The sequence below is a fragment of the Rattus norvegicus genome, chromosome 4, assembly GCF_021556685.1.
Source record: "Rattus norvegicus strain SHRSP/BbbUtx chromosome 4, alternate assembly SHRSP_T2T, whole genome shotgun sequence".
Lineage (NCBI taxonomy): Eukaryota > Metazoa > Chordata > Mammalia > Rodentia > Muridae > Rattus > Rattus norvegicus.
In genome coordinates, this window is record NC_141537.1 from 179,568,599 (window position 1) to 179,585,536 (window position 16,938).

Here is a 16,938-nt window from a genome sequence, read left to right on the forward strand (position 1 = left end):
AGGCAGTTTCTAACAGGAACAAATGGAAGCACAAGCTCTTCCTTATAACATTCCAGAAGGGGGACAGCACGGTTAGCTGTGTGCTCACCACACAAACACAGGGACCTGAGTTCAAACCCAAAACCCACAAAAAAAATCATGTGTATTCCACAACTGAGGTCACAGAGAGCAGGAGCCATGGGGCTCCATACCACCCAGCTTAGTCTAACCGTCAAAATCAAGACCAGAGACCTAACCCTTAAAGCCAGGCATGTGGCTCCAGAGAGTCGACCCCCAAGGTTGACTTCTGGCTTTCAAAAGCATATATGCAGGTGTGGGCACACTCCTCCCTGACTAATATAAAGAAATACGAAAAAAAGAATCTAAACAAAGATGTAGCCATGCTGACGTTTAGGAAATGACCCAAGAACAGTGCACCCTGTCCTCAGCAGTTCAAATTGTTCTCAAATAACTTTTTCAAAAGCCACAGCGTATGTGGTAACTTCTAGATTCAGAGGGGAGGGGGGGAAGAGAGAGAGGGAGGGAGGGAAAGAGAGAGGGGAAAGAGGAAGAGAAAGGAAGGGAAGGAAAGAAGGGATAGAGACACACATACACCTAGAGAGAGAGGGAGAGAGAGAGAGAGAGAGAGAGAGAGAGAGAGAGAGAGAGAGAGAGAGAGAGAATATCTTGAGGGAAATGGAGGGGACTCCCTATAGCCAAGAACTACTGGGACACTGGAATTTACATATGTCTACATTAACTATGTGTGCTAGAGAGTTACAGGAAGCCTCAGAAACAGTGTTAAATGTACCATCTGGATTCCTGCAAAATGAACTTTTACCTGATGGTTAGTGGCAATTTATTACTAAACACAAGAGAGATGTGTGAGCTATTCTGGACTCAAATAGGACATTATCCATGCAACAAGACCAAGGCTTCATACCCCACCCCACCCCAGCAGGCAAACAGACCGCTGGCTGCACTGTCAAGAGCCCAAGACGGTGGCGTGCACTCCCGTCTGTGAACCCAGACACTTTTCGTTCCTTCTGTCAGGCTCCCACACAACTTCTTTCCTCTAGGAAACCACCCACCAATAGATCTTCCAGAACTATCATCCCAAAACCTTCTCACCCTTCTAATCTTGAAAACTCCATGTTGCATATTCATACAGCCACAAATCCCAAGAGTAACCAAGACTCCTTACAACCCTACACAGAGAGAACCCTGTGTCAGGACGGCACAGTGACAGAATGTACATATTTAACACTTTGTGCTGTCTGGTCTTTGTGCACACTTTGGGTATGCCTGCCTTATTGTAAATGGTCTGTGGCTACTGAGAACCTCTGTCTCCCCAATGATGTTCACGGAGTTTTACATAAAGCCCATCTCTCCTCTCCAGGAGCTACTGAAAATCCTAGGGCAGGCGATGCCTTAATTCCATGTTGCCTCAGTGCTCACTGTCACGAGCCAGCAGCTGCTGTCACCTTCTGCCCAGAGAAGACAGAGAACGATTACGCCTATGAAGTCTGCACCTTCACTTGTCCCGACTGCGTGCATAAAGGCGCTGTTGATCCTGGCACTGGAACGCCAATATTAGTTACTTAGAGAAGTGTGCCACGGCAAGAGACAATTTACTTCTCAGAGCTATTCCACTTTGCGCTGAAATACCGTGACAGCTGCCTTAAAAAGTTGCCCCAAATGCCTTATGCATCGTGTCTGGCTTATTCGTGGAAAGCATCAAACCCCATGCATGTTTCTAATGATAACTGTGATTCCATCTATTATGGTGACAACCACGAATATATCTCGTGATATTATACAGTGTGGTGACCATAATTTATATATACCTTATACCCCCCCATCCGGGCTAAAGACCAGGAACTAAACTGTCATTGTGGAGAAAGTCTCCAACCAGACTGCAGCAATTAGGCAATTACTTCTTACTTCTGAAGCACAGCAAAAGAAAACCCCGACAGAGAGACACTGTGGACTCCAGCCAGAACACACTGACTTCTGAAGTCCTTCTTCGTTCTGTTTCGACTCTAGAGGTCTGTATGTCTGAGTGGCATGCACATTAGTGCACTGCCTGCCGAGGCCAGGAGAGGGCGTCATATATCATGGGTCTGGAGTCCCAAGTAGTTGGGAGCTGTCCAGTGTGGGTCCTGGGAACTGAGCCTAGCTCTTTTGCAAGAACAGCAAGCATTCTCAACCACAGAGCCATCTCTCCATCCCTTGTTTATTGTTTGTTTTTGGTTTCATCTTTAAATTAAAAACAAGGCACTAGAGCAAAGAACACAAAACGTTGTGAGGCAGTGGGCAGAGGAGAGCAAGACATTTCCTGTCTCACACTGCAAGCAGCCAGGAAGCAGCGCAAAGACGAGGGCTGGAAAATCTGTTTTAGCACACGGAACATGTTGTTCCCAGATGCTTTTCTTTGCGTAAACTCTGTGGGGTGAAAGGGGGAATAGTTAGGGTAAAATCAGGTGCGAGAGTATTTTTGCTACAAATGCTACATATGTGATTATTCACGTTCACTTGTACACACAGGCACTCAGACGGTTTCATACAACCAAATCTTTAAAAGAATATCTTTTTATTACTAAAACAAAAATTTTTACACAAATAAAAATAAGTGAATTTTTTTATAATACTGTCTTGGTTACACAGAAGCCAAAAGGTCTAAAGTGTTATGTCTCCAAATGGTTTTTCTGAATGGAATTTATTTGTTCCTAGAGTCTCTTCTGTGCCACCCTCCTATATGACTGTATGTATTTCCATCAGGTGCTGTGCAGTTAAAGCATGCAATGAAGACACACACATGCATGTGCTTACACAAATTCCTAAACACACACACATGTGTGTGCTTACACAAATTCATGAACACACACACATGCATGTGCTTAGACAAATTCATGAAGACACACATGCATGTGCTTACAGAAATTCATGAAGATGTGCACATGCATGTACTTACACAAATTCAGCCCATTGTGTTTATTTGTGGATACCTTGTTTTGAACAGCACAATTAACATAGAAAGGCCACAGAGTACTTCTGTGAAAATACTTTTAACACAATTTGTATTAACAACATTCTGTGAGTAGAGATTTAGGAAATGTTTTCAAAGGACTTCAAAGCTATCTGCAATATACAGCATAGAAAAAGCTACAGAGAGAAGGGCAGGTCAGAAAAAGGAGAAGATCATAAAAAGGGGGAGGTCATAGAGAAAGGTAGGTTATAGAAAGGTATGAGTCATAGAAAGGGCAGGTCATAGAGAGGACGATCATAGAGAGGAAGGTCATAGAGAAAGGTAGGTCATAGAGAGGGGTGGATCATAGAGAGAAGTAGCTTACATATAGAGGAAGGTCATAGAGACAGGTGGGTTATATAGAGGGGTGACTTATAGAAAGGGTAGGTCATAGAGAAGAAGGTCATAGAGAGGGATAGATCATATAGAGAGGGGTAGATCATATAGAGAGGAAGGTCATAGAGAGAGGAAGGTCATAGAAAAGATGAGTTATAGAGAGGGGTGGATCATAAAAAGGGTAGGTCACAGACAGAGGTAGATCATAGAGAGAGGAAGGTCACAGACAGACATGCAAGACATAGAAAGTAGATCATAGAGAGAGGTCCATAGAGAACGGAAGATCATAGAGAGGGGTAGGTCATAGACAGAAATAGGTCATAGAGAGGAGAGGGTCATAGAGAGTGGTGGGTCATAAAGAGCAAAAGTTCACAGAAAAGGTAGGTTGTAGCAAGGGGTAGGTAATACAAGGGCTCTTTCCCCCCTAAGTATGAAATTTTCCAAGTCTGTTGGTACAGTTAAGAGAATTCTCTCAGGCGAAGAGAAAGGAGGTCTTGCTAATCCTGCTTTGAGTTTCAGTGTGACTTCATATGAATCTGAAGCCCATAAGACAATGGTAGCGAAATATGAGCTGCCAAGGATGTTCAACACTGAAAATGAAGACTGAGATGATCATTTCTTGTCCAGAATCCCAGAATCAGCCTCGAAAATTGGATGCATAGCCAGGGACAGGGTCCAATGCATCACAATGGGACATATCAAAGGCCATTATCCAGGGACAGCTGATGACAACCAGGCTCAGAACAAGGAAAACAAAACCGCTGACTTCACATTAGCCACAGAAGGAAAAAAAACCCACCATCAACAGCAACAGCGAAAGCAATTGTCTGAAAACAACACACACTCAAAAACTGCCCCAAATCTAGAAACATACCAAACTTCAGTACAGGCCAGAAGAACCAACCAAAGGAGGGAGAATACACAATACAGGGAGAGGCCTAGACAACAGGCCATTTTTATACCTATTGTCAGGAGAGAAAGGCCATCAGACACACTGAGCACAGTAGAGACGGGGGCTGAAGAGAAGGAGGAGTATGTCCACTGGCATTTTATAGCCACTCACAGTTTGTCCAATGTCAATTAAAACAAGGCAGAAACTTAAACAGGATAGATTCTGTCAGCCTCTCTGGGATGGTATCCAAGTGGGACCTTAAAGGAGCTGGACCCAGTGGAAAGTTATTAGGCAGTTGAGGCCATCGTCTACGGAAGGGATTAATGCAGTCCTCATGGGGGTGCTCAGTTCCTAGAAGAACAGGTTGTCATAAAAGGACCAGGCAGACCCAGGTCCCGAATTGCTGATCCTATGATGCCCTTAGAGATCATGGCCCACCTTGTGGATGCCAAGTGTCATGGGAATCCTCCCCAGAGACAATTCACTGGTCACTTTCCCATCCCAGACTTACCGCCTTTAAAATAAGGCATTTGGTTTACCCCCTTTGCTTATAAAGTGTCCAGCTTCAGGTATTATGTGATAGCAACATCAACACGGTGATGACAGCATACAATGTAACCCGGGTATTACTTGAAATGACTTTTCCCTTAGCTGTTAGCAGTATTGTAAGCTACAAAGATAAGGAGAAAATAGGCAAGAGAAACACAATCTCCACACAAAGTAAAAAAGAAGAAAAGACTCTTTTGCAAGCCAACAAAAACTGGGAACATTTTTTAGTATAGACCTGCTTTATATTGACAAACTTTATTTAAGGAAATACATCACGATGAGATTGACTCACCCTAAAATAGTGGCACAGAACACATGGAAGTCTAAATGTGATAGAAAAAGGTAAATGCATGGGCACCCAGGCTCCTGTAACACAGAAGGGGGCACGCATGTTAAGACTGGAAGGAACAGATAAATACATGTACCTACACACTGAGCAATGTCAGGTAAAAACACTGCCCCTGATAGGAACAAGGATGTTCTTAATCGAGGAGACAGGAACCCCACCTATATATGACGTGAGTCATGTATGACTTATGTGACTACATACACACAGAGACAAACATACATTCTAAGTATGGTACTCCTTTCTATGATCTACATGTTGCTCTTCCAGATACATCCTGTAGTCTAAGAGAGTTTGAAATGCAATTGTTGCTGCTCAGTGTTGACTCAAAGTTAAATCAAGGACATCGTATTCCTGCCTCTGTATTCTGCTGGTTACAAGCAAGTCAATAAACATTAGGCTATCTTGGTAGAAGGGGGTTACCCCAAAGTACATGACTGCCAGGGACCTGGTCACGAAAGGCAGCATTCTATTGCACACCACCATAGGCAAACTTGAATTGAGAAACTTTGATCGATTACCCTTTTAAAGAAGATATTTGATCCCTCCTCTTCCTCCTCTCTCCTACACAGGTCCTTCCCTCCCTCTGCCCCACCATGGCTTTCTTGTTCCCACTTCTAAAGGGATTGAAACACCCTTACCTGGGCTTTCCTTCTTGTTTAACTTCTTAGGATCTATGGAGTGCATCATGGGTATGCTGTACTTTTTTGGTGAATCTCCACTTGTCAATGAGTGCATACCATGCATGGCCTTTTGGGCCCAAGTTACCTCTCTCAGGATATTTTCTAGTTCCATTCATTTGCCTACAAATTTCATGATACCCCTGTATTTAATAGCTGAATAGTGGTCCACATTTTCATATTCATTCTTTGGTTGAAGGGCATCTGGGTTGCTTCCAGTTTCTGCCATGAACGTAGTGGAGCACGTGTCCTTGTGATACGGTGGAGCATCTTTTGGGCCTATGCTCAGGACTGGTATAGCTGGGTCTTCAGGTAGAACTATTTCCAATTTTCTGAGGAACCGCCAGACTGATTTCTAGAGTGTATGTACCAATTTGTACCTTTTTACACATCCTCGCCAGCATGTGCTATTGCTTGAGATTTGATCTTAGCCATTCTGATTGGGTAAGGTGGAATCTCAGCGTTGTTTTGACTTGCATTTCCCTGATGACTAAGGATGTTGAGCAAATGGCCAACCAGTAAATGGGATCCATCCCATGGGTGGGCACCAAACCCTGACACCATTACTGATACTACATTGTGCTTGCAGACAGGAGTCTGTCATGGCTGTCCTCTGAGAGGCTCTACCAGCAGCTGACGGATACAGATGTAGTCAAGCATTGAACTGAGGTCGGAAACCCCTATGGAAGAGTTAGGGGAAGATTGAAGGAGCTAAAGGGGAGGGCAACCCCATAGGAAGACCAATAGTGTCAATGAATCTGGGCCCCTGGGGGCTCCCAGAAACTAAATCATCAACCAAAGAGCATCCATGGGCTGATCTGAGTCCCCCAGTACATATGTAGCACAGAACTGCCTTGTCTGGCCTTAGTGGGAGATGATAACATCGAATTACTGTACAGACTTGATGGCCAAGGGTAGGGGGATGCCCAGTAGAGGCACCCTCTCAGAGGCAAAGCAGAGGGGGTTGGGAAGAACTCTGTGAGGAGTGATGGGGGAAAGGGAGACAGTAGGAATGTAAACAAATAAAGTAATTAGTAAAAATAAAAAGAAGATACTTGAAAAAGGCAGTTTAATTATACCATTTTATCTCAAACCAAGAGATAACATTGAGATGATTTTATGCTCTGGAACATTTATAGGTCTGGGGAGCATGGGAGATAAAAAATATACTAGAACTTAATAATACATTAAGAATACATAAATTGCTGGAGTTCTCTTAAACAGTAAAATTACACACCAGACAGTGAAGGGTCGGGGAAAGGGTTTATCGGGTTGATTCGGTGGTGAGAAGCATTCTGATAAACAGCGTGAACCAAGCCTGGTCCACACGAAGAGAAGTTAGCTGGAAGAGATGGGATTCTGGTCTTAAGTGTAGAATGTGCCTGGAAGGAAGGCTGGAAGGTGGAGTGGCCACAGATGATGAGCTAGACCAGAGAAGGCTACCAAGTATCTCATCCAGAGAGACAAAAGTAAACGAAGCCAAGAAGAATCACACACGTTCCTGGAAATGAAAGTTGGGTAGCCATAAGACGACTTGGTACCAGGCTCCTTTGAGAAGAGGGACCGCTCTGGCAATCAGGTAGTCTGAAGACATTAGGGGTGCAAATACAGAAGCTTCTTAAATAGTAGGGTTCCATGGCCTTCCCTCTTTAGCATGGCCCATGTGAGCCCATTATTTTTGGCTTATATCTCTCTCTTACATATTTTTCAAAATCTCCTGCCTCTGCTCAAGTGATTGAACAGGGTGGCAGATGTCACATGCCCCTAAGTTGCTTAGCCTCCTCTTTCTCATACTTCCCTGCGTCCAAAGATTGATGTAGTAACAAGACAGAGGTTGGAAGTCAGGACCTCCTGTCCCCAACTCACCTTTCATTCAGTCATTGTCAATATCCACTATCTCAAGCCTTCCAGTCCAGAAGTCTGTGGCTCGCCCCATCTCCTCAGGAAGTCTTGTTATAATAATACAAAGACCCCAGAGTCACCGGCGGGCATGCCTCTGCATTGTGCCTATCAAAGGCGGAATATGGAGGAATATCCTTGAAAGATTCCCACTATCAGAAACAAAAGTAAAGATCACAAGACCCAAGAGTGACTGGGGTTGGGATTTCTACCAATCTGATATAATCATGGCCTGAGAATCAATACTTATGCTATTATAACTGCTTACGTTATTATTGCACGATTATGCCAATAATTATGTTAAGGAGAAGGAAGTAGAGAAAGTGACGGCTTCACCAAAGCAGGAGACTGCCGTGGAGTTTATCCATGAAGTCATGCTCAGGCCTCCTCAAGGATGCTAAACCTTCCTGAATAGTCATGAGGGTGGGCATCAGAAACACTAGGACTGAGCCATTGTGTCTTGTATGACATATGTTCAGTCCATTGGATGTCTAGGGTTTGGGGCATCACTTCCAAACCATCAAGAGCATGTAATAAACATGGGTTTCATTTTAAATTTTAAGTCTATAAAAGGCTAGCCAGGAAAGTGGAAAGAGTCTTGTCCTACTTGGCTACAGATCTCAGTAATTTCCTGCCTGGAAATATCTGTAGGAGGGAGAGACAAGGGCTCCAACTGTCTCCAGATAAATGAGGACTGTTGATGTCGTTCAGTTTGTAGAATGCTTGCCTAGCATGAAGGAAGTCCTCGGTTTGATCCTCAGTTCTATGAAGTCAGGCATGGTAGCCTACATATATGATCCCAACGCTCAGGTGGTAGAGATCAACAGTTCACAGTTGGAGGGTAGACAAGATGGGTGAGTTGGTAAGATATTTGCCATCAAGACCGACAACCTGAGTTTGATCCCGTGGGGCTACATGATGAAAGAACTAACTCCCACCAGTTGGTATGACATCTACCTATGCACTGAGGCACACGCACACACACACACACACACACACACACACACACACACACACACACACACTAAACAAGATGTACAAATAAAACTTGAATATAAAATAAAATAAAAAGGCATTCAAGGTGGGCTACAGAGTGTGTTCAATGCCAGCCTGGGCTAAATGCAACCCTGTCTCAAAAATAATAAAAAGTAAAATAATAAGAAGATAAAAATCCATGTCTCCTTATCTTATTGATATTCTATGTAATTACTGTGTACCAATCAAAAATAATGCGTGTCTCGAAAGGGGGTGAGGTTGTTAACTGGTAAACTAATTGCCATGCATGAAACTCTAGGTTTGAATCCCAGTGTCGTATAAACTAACCACGTTCATACCTGGCTGTAATCCTACCACGTGCGAAGTAGAGGAAGGACAGTCACATGTAAAACGCCATCATCCATCCATCACGTTCTGTAAACCTGGGCTAAATGAGACCCTGTCCCTTAATGCTCCCTCCACGCCACCCCACGCCTGACACACTGAGGTTCCAGTTCACCAAGCAACTGACATTCACAGAAGACACAGAAGTCATGTTCATCCAGGAGCAGATGATCTTTAAAATGACTCCTCTCAAGTTGTCTTAGAGTGTGATGCTATACAAACATGGTCCCTGCAGGCCTGTGCGGCTCCTGGAAGCCATAGTCACTCAAGAGGAAGAATGGAGAACAAGAAAGAAATGGGATGCAGATTCCTTCCTCGCCCCACTCTTCCCAAACCCCAGTCTGGACACCATTTCTTGTCTGCTCAGATTCTAGTTGAAGAATGGTGAGAACTGCTGCACAAGCCTGCAGGACAGCCACTGCACAAGCCTGAGGGACAGCCACTGCACAAGCCTGAGGGATAGTCACTGCACAAGCCTGAGGGACAGCCAATGCACAAGCCTGAGGGACAGCCACTGCACAAGCCTACAAGAAGGCCACTGCACGAACCTGCAGGACAGCCACTGCACAAGCCTGAGGGATAGTCACTGCACAGGCCTGAGGGACAGCCAATGCACAAGCCTGCAGGGCTGTCCCCTGAGCTGCAGAACTCCCAGGTTTACATGTGGGATCTGTCTACATCCACCCTGCACCACAATTCTATGGAGAATCTGGGATTTCCTGATTCTACACCAACAATGAACAGCTTTTCAGTTTTCATTGAAAGCTCATTTGTCATTTGCTGGCCTCCCCTTCTTCATGGGAGTGGACAGAATGGCCTGGGCTGCCTTGATGAACATTAAGGGAGCAAAACGTATTCTTTTTTGAGAATCCGTGCTGGTTTGGTTTTAGCCTGACACAGCTAGGGTTGCCTTAAAAGATGGAACCCTCAGTAGGAAAACAAGACTCCATCGGACTGGCCCATAGGAAAATCTGTGGGACATTCGCTTGATGACTGATTGGTGCAGAAGGGCCCAGATCACTGTGGTGGTGCCACTTGTGGGTAGGTGTTCTTGGTTGTATAAGAAAGCAGGCTGGTCATGACAGAGAGAGCAAGCCAGGGACAGTATTCCTCCACAGACTCTGCTGAGGAATAAACAGCTGGGATCCTAGGAACTCGGACCCAGGCCACCACCCATGCCAGGCCACGGTCACCTCAACTCGGGCTCTAAGGACCCATATTGCCTCCACTGTCTTCCCATCTCGTCTCTGAATGGCATATATATATTCCTGAACCCCTTCTATCTGCTTGGTGCATACACACCTTCTCGTGAACCCCCCAGAGCGTTTAGGTAAATTTCTTTCTGTTTCTCCTGGACACTTGTCTACTGCCAGTCATGTCAGAAGACTAGAACCTTCACAGGGAGGAGGAAACAGAAATCTATTGTCCCAAAAGCTGTAGACTGTGCCATAGCCAAACCTGACACGGGGCTAACAAAATAGGGTTCTAAGGAGACACAGACAAGTACTGTGAAATTCCTCAGGTGTCTGCCTCTGTGCCATTTACTACCTTCCAAGTAAAGGTCAGAACTGTGAATTGAATCAGCAATAAATGTGAAAATCCACGCTGTTAAATATATAGAGAAACCGAATTCACACATCCCCTCCTCTCCCTTGGCTGTGATTTTCCAGACGTAAACTGCAGAGAGCGGTGGAAGGACCGGACCATATCGGTGGAGAAGGAGCGTTCCACTTAACAGAAGTGGTCATATCCTTATTTCCTTTTTCCTCGGGGAGCCTTCATCTCCAGATAACTTTTAAATAGAAACAAGCAGTTTTTCAAGCAGCCTGATGATCAATTTACACCTCTCAGAGAGGAAGGCCAGAATTCCATTGTTTTGCTAATTGTCAATTTGCATCTTTGAAAGGTGTTGCATTTTCTCTTCTTTCCAGCAGGTTAAGACTAATTCTGTATGTTAATAAATATTATAAGCACTTTTAACTAGCATGCAGCGTGCGAAAAAGTGTGTGATGATTGCGGCTCCTCTCCCTCCACTTAATTACACATTGGGTATTAAAATGGACCTTATCGAAACTAGCTGCACTCTTATTCAGAACATGTCTTCACGGAAGAAAAAGAGAGAAACATTTACCCATCCAGATGAAATTTTTTATTTTAATTAATTAATTTTAACTAACTTACATATTTGCTTATTTATTATGAGTGGGAGAAGGGCATCGTGTTGCCCAGGCTGGCCTCAAACGTCCTATCAACATGACCTTGAACTTCTGATTCTTCTGTTTGTGCCACCCTCACAGCTCTGGTATTACGGACACATGCCATCACATTCTGTCGTGGGTTGCTGGGGATCCGGACTCCACGCACACTACACAGATCCACTACCCACTGAGATACATCCCACCATCCCAGACAACGTCTCTAAAGGTCCCATAATGGTCAACACGGAAAAGCTCAGGACTGAAGCATGACAGATGTGCACCTGAACAGCCATGATTTTGAACTTGTAGCAAATTATTTAAAAATACTTCTGCCTTTCCCCTTTTCAATTAAAGTCACAACTTAAAACACAGCAAAAGCAGGGATGGGAAGATGACTCAGGAGATCACTTGATTCTCCTCCAGAGGTCCCCAGGCTCAGTTCACAGCACCTACATGGCGGCTCACAACCATCTGTAATACAAGCTTCAGGGGTTCTGATGCCCTCTTCCGGCCTCCAAAGACAGCAGGTAAACACATACACACTCAGGAACATAAAGTAAGAACTGAAAAAATATTTTAAAATAATATTTTAAAAAATAAAAACAGAATTAATTTTACAAAGTAACAAGTAAAATAGAAAAATGTATTGCAGAAAGAAAAAATAGAAAGGGGGAGCCATATTGGGGGAAAAAGGCTCATTACCATGCGTTCACGGGAGCTGAGAGAGCTAAAAGACCCTCACATGCACTATCAAGTCTAGCCCCAGTGTTTGATTCTGAATAAAAGCATGGATGTTTGAGCTGCTGTTCAAAGCTGGTATTCTTAACTCAATGCACTCATTCCCTGCCTCACTCTAGAAGTGAATCAGAGTCAAACATGACACCATGAGGAGCTCAGGGAGGCAATTCTTCGAGATCAAGGGACCAGTGCCCCTCTATCCGTGCAAGGATATTTAACAGACGTTGGCATTGCTTTAGACAGGGCAGGCTCACACGTCACAGCTGTAATTCCCTAGATGTATTTATGTCCCTATCCTTTCCTAAGTCCCTAGATGTATTTATGTCCCTACCTTTCCCCAGGAGTCCAGACACACACTCTCTCCTTGCTTTGCTTGACTTTTCAACTGTGAGAGCCCATCAGATCAGATCTACTAATACCGGAGCTCAGTGAAAATGCCCACAGAGCCTTCTGTGAAGTATGAATGTCCAGTGTGCTATTCATTGCTTGTTTTGGGCTTGCTTTTAAGCTATGTCTGATTCCAAGACAAGACATCGACTCAGTGATGTGACCTGACAACATGGAAATTTAAAAGCACTCTTGAAAACATTAACACTTAGAAAAGAACAGGCTTTAAAACACTGAATTATCTCCTATTCAGCCTATTTCTATTCTCAGGACAGTTATGTCAGTTACGCACATGTGCATGCACATTCACGTGTACACACACACACACACGTGCACACACAAGCACTCATGCATACATGCACACACACACAGACACATACATGTTCATATACACACATGTGCACACACCCAAGAGCACCTGCAGTGGTCTCAGAGGCCAGAGAGGATATTTAAGTCTTTGGAACTGAGTTACAGACAGTGGACAGCTGCCACATAGGTGTTTGGAACTGACCTCTACTCCAGCCCATATTCTGCAAGAGAACATAGTGCTCTAAACTACTGAGCCATCTATCCATTCAGTATATCATGTACATGTGTGTATGAACACATTTTTACATGAACTCATTCATGGTGCAAGACTGATTTACATGTTTTCTGATGAAATCTGAGATGGGGCAAACTACGTGTGTTACGGAGGAAAAGCCAGGAGAAATGATGACACAAATAAGAAGAGAGGTTGTTGGGTGCCGAGCGCCGAAAGTGACAGAGTTCATTTTCAACAACAGAAGATAATTCGATGAGCCGATACCTCAGTCCTGCCAAGTTAAACACCACAGAGCAGACAGTGCCTGCTACTAGCACACAGTGCAGTGACCATACAGCATAGTCAAAGGCAGCTGACCACACAGTGCAGTGACCACACAGTTCAATGACCACACAGTGCAGTGACCACCAAGTGCAGTGACCACACAGTGCAGTGACCACCAAGTGCAGTGACCACACAGTGCAGTGACCACACAGTGCAGTGACCACCAAGTGCAGTGACCACACAGTGCAGTGACCACACAGTGCAGTGACCACACAGTGCAGTGACCACACAGTGCAGTGACCACCAAGTGCAGTGACCACCAAGTGCAGTGACCACACAGTGCAGTGACCACACAGTGCAGTGACCACACAGTGCAGTGACCACACAGCGCAGTCAAAGGCAGCTGACCACACTGTCCAGTGACCACACAGTACAGTGACCACCAAGTGCAGTGACCACACAGCGCAGTCAAAGGCAGCTGACCACACTGTCCAGTGACCACACAGTACAGTGACCACCAAGTGCAGTGACCACACAGTTCAATGACCACACAGTGCAGTGACCACACAGTACAGTGACCACACAGTGCAGTCAAAGGCAGCTGACCACACTGTCCAGTGACCACACAGTACAGTGGCCACCAAGTGCAGTGACCACTTCAATGACCACACAGTGCAGTGACCACACAGTACAGTGACCACCAAGTGCAGTGACCACACAGTGCAGTGACCACACAGTGCAGTCAAAGGCAGCTGACCACACTGTCCAGTGACCACACAGTACAGTGACCACCAAGTGCAGTGACCACACAGTTCAATGACCACACAGTGCAGTGACCACACAGTGCAGTGACCACACAGTGCAGTGACCACACAGTACAGTGACCACCAAGTGCAGTGACCACACAGTGCAGTGACCACACAGTACAGTGACCACCAAGTGCAGTGACCACACAGTTCAATAACCACACAGTGCAATAACCACACAGTGCAGTGACCACACAGTGCAGTGACCACACAGTGCAGTGACCACACAGTGCAGTGACCACACAGTGCAGTCAAAGGCAGCTGACCACATCGCAGTTGGACAGAAAGAGAAAGCTGGCCCTTCACTCGCTCTTCTCACTTCTGTCTCTTCAGTCTGGATCCTGAGGCTTTAGGATGGTGCTGCGGGCACTCAGACAGGTCTTCTCTCCTTGGAGGAACACTCATAGACTTCACCAGAGGTGTGTCTCCCAGGTGACTTCAAATCCAGCTAACCAGGAGGATGAGGTACCACAGAGCTAATTCCCAGACCTGAATCATCAGTAAAGGGGTCCTAGGACTGGTTTGTGAGGAGGAAATGTTACATGGGCTCCTTATGGTAACTCTCATTCTTTGCAAGACAATTGTTCCATAGCTGGCAACCCATTTCATCCTACGCAGCACGAGCATACTGTTCTCCTGGCTCTCCGTGCTTCAGAACACACGTGTGCCACCACGAAACCTGGATTAAAAGGAGCCTGCTTTTCAGTTCTCCTCTTACCTCTTGGCCCTGCCTTGGGCTATCATCCAAGATTCTTGTGTGAATAAAAGATGTGCTTCTTATAACTGAAGAACACCTACTGTGTGTCAAGTTTGGTTGAACTGATTTTGGGGGAAACATAACACTGGAATGAGTAGTATTTTGTGGTGGAGTTGAACATAATATTATATAATGGAACTTCCAAGGTAAGCTAAAAGCCGGAGGGCTCTGAACAAAATAAATGTAATAACCTTATCTAAGGACAGGAAGGCTCGTTTAAAGCATTTTAGGAAAAATGATTGAAATTACTGTTGGGCCAGGCTGTTAGCAGAAGTGCTGTTGATGGGTGTCCTTATTTATTTAATTATTGATGAATTTAAAGCCCAAGAAAGTCCCCACAGACCACAATAAAGGCATGAAGTGACTGAGTATCCCTGTGCATCAGAAAAGATTAAACTGTGGCCAGGGGCAGGGTGTGGTCTGTGATCTAATGTGTGTGTGTGTGTGTGTGTGTGTGTGTGTGTGTCTGTATATGGGTACATTGTGTGTATGAGTGTATGGGTTTATTGTGTGTATGTGTATGGTATGTGTATGTTTGTGTATGTGTATGTATGTGTGTATATGTTATGTATATGTATATATGCATGTATGTGTGTATGTGTATACATGTGAATTTATTTGTGTATATGTATGTGTGTATGTGTGTACATGTGAATTTATTTATGTATGTGTATATGTGTGTATGTGTATACATGTGAATTTATTTGTGTATACATTGTGTATACATATGTGTGTAAATGTGTGTGTATGTGTGCATGTGCATATGTACACAAGATACAGACATATACAGATGACCTAAGCATATATAATTATCAAGGCAAAGCACTCAAAGTTTTATCTGTTTTTATCTATTATGTGCTACAGGTGTTCTGTCTGCATGTATGTCTGTGCACCATGTATGCAGTGCCCATGGAGGTGCTCCTACAGCAAAATGGCAGGAGGAAACAGGGGGATGCCTAGCAGCTGGCAGGACAGCTATACTGGCACAAGACAGTTCACAAGGAAAGCCCATCTCAAACAAGGCAGAATATGAAGACAGACATCGGAAGTTATCTTCTACCTCCATAATCATACTATAGCAAGTGCACACACACACACACACACACACACACACACACACACAAACCACACAAACCTTAAGAATGTCACAAAACCCCCTTTTAAATTAATAATAAAACAATTCTCTATAAATGAAACAAAGAAACTGTCACTTGAGAAGAGAAGATTGGGTTTGTTTTTAACACCTCTGAAAAAGAATTTTTCTCAGCCTCCATCAAGAACATGGCAGATTCCTTCTATACGTACACCAGTGACAGACCATGGGAACTGAACTGAAGTTATCGCGCACGGGTGAATGTGTGCGCGAGTTTGCAAAGGTCTCTACCTAATTTTCCATCTACGCTGAAGTTAACATTGTTCGTCAGTGTCTCCATGGCCTAAGGTTCACAAGGCCCCACCTCCAGAGCTATCCTCATCTGTGCCGCATGCGTGGCGCCCTTCTTGGCCTGGCCGGAGCTGGTGGGTTTGGCACTCTGCCCACAGATTCCCCTGTAGATCCCGCTGAAAGCGGCAGAGCCCACGAAAGATCCATCTTAAGAGAAATGTCCCCAAATACTTTCCAGTATTTAATGCTTTCTGTTTATTCATGCCCAAGTCCCAGGTAGGTGTAGAACCCTGAATGTGACCCTAATGTCCTGCTACCAACCCCTCCCGGGACCTCTCAGAGCACTTGGGACAGAGCTATGCTTAGCAAATACATCCTGTACATAGATACTTATTATTCTCTATGAAACCCTAAAAATACACAAAATTTGTTGTAACTTTAAAAACATCCAACTTATATAACCGATAAACATGTTAGTTATTATCGAGCGAACTACGAAGCTACTGTCAAACACGGAACGCCCAACCTCACAGTCTGTGTTCCACATTGGCACTTCATCCTTTGAAGAGCTGGAGCGACCTTCTTAAAGGTCACACTGCTTGCAGGCACATTGTATTCTAGTCTCGCCATCCTCCCTTCAACACTTCCAGTGGTTGTGCTTGGCATATCATTCCACTCTTCTAAAATTGACTTTGGCATTTCCCTATTTCTGTCCGTCCCCGTTGCGAGCTTTTCTCCTCAATAACCTTCTGCTGCGTATCTGCAATATGG

At 44.6% G+C, this 16,938-nt stretch overlaps 1 protein-coding gene across 32 annotated transcripts in view; it reads right to left on the minus strand.

The window, feature by feature from the left end:
• Positions 1 to 16,938, minus strand: part of Sox5 (SRY-box transcription factor 5) — a 955,418-nt gene that overhangs the window by 687,204 nt on the left and 251,276 nt on the right. The gene's annotated exons all lie outside the window — the stretch shown is intronic.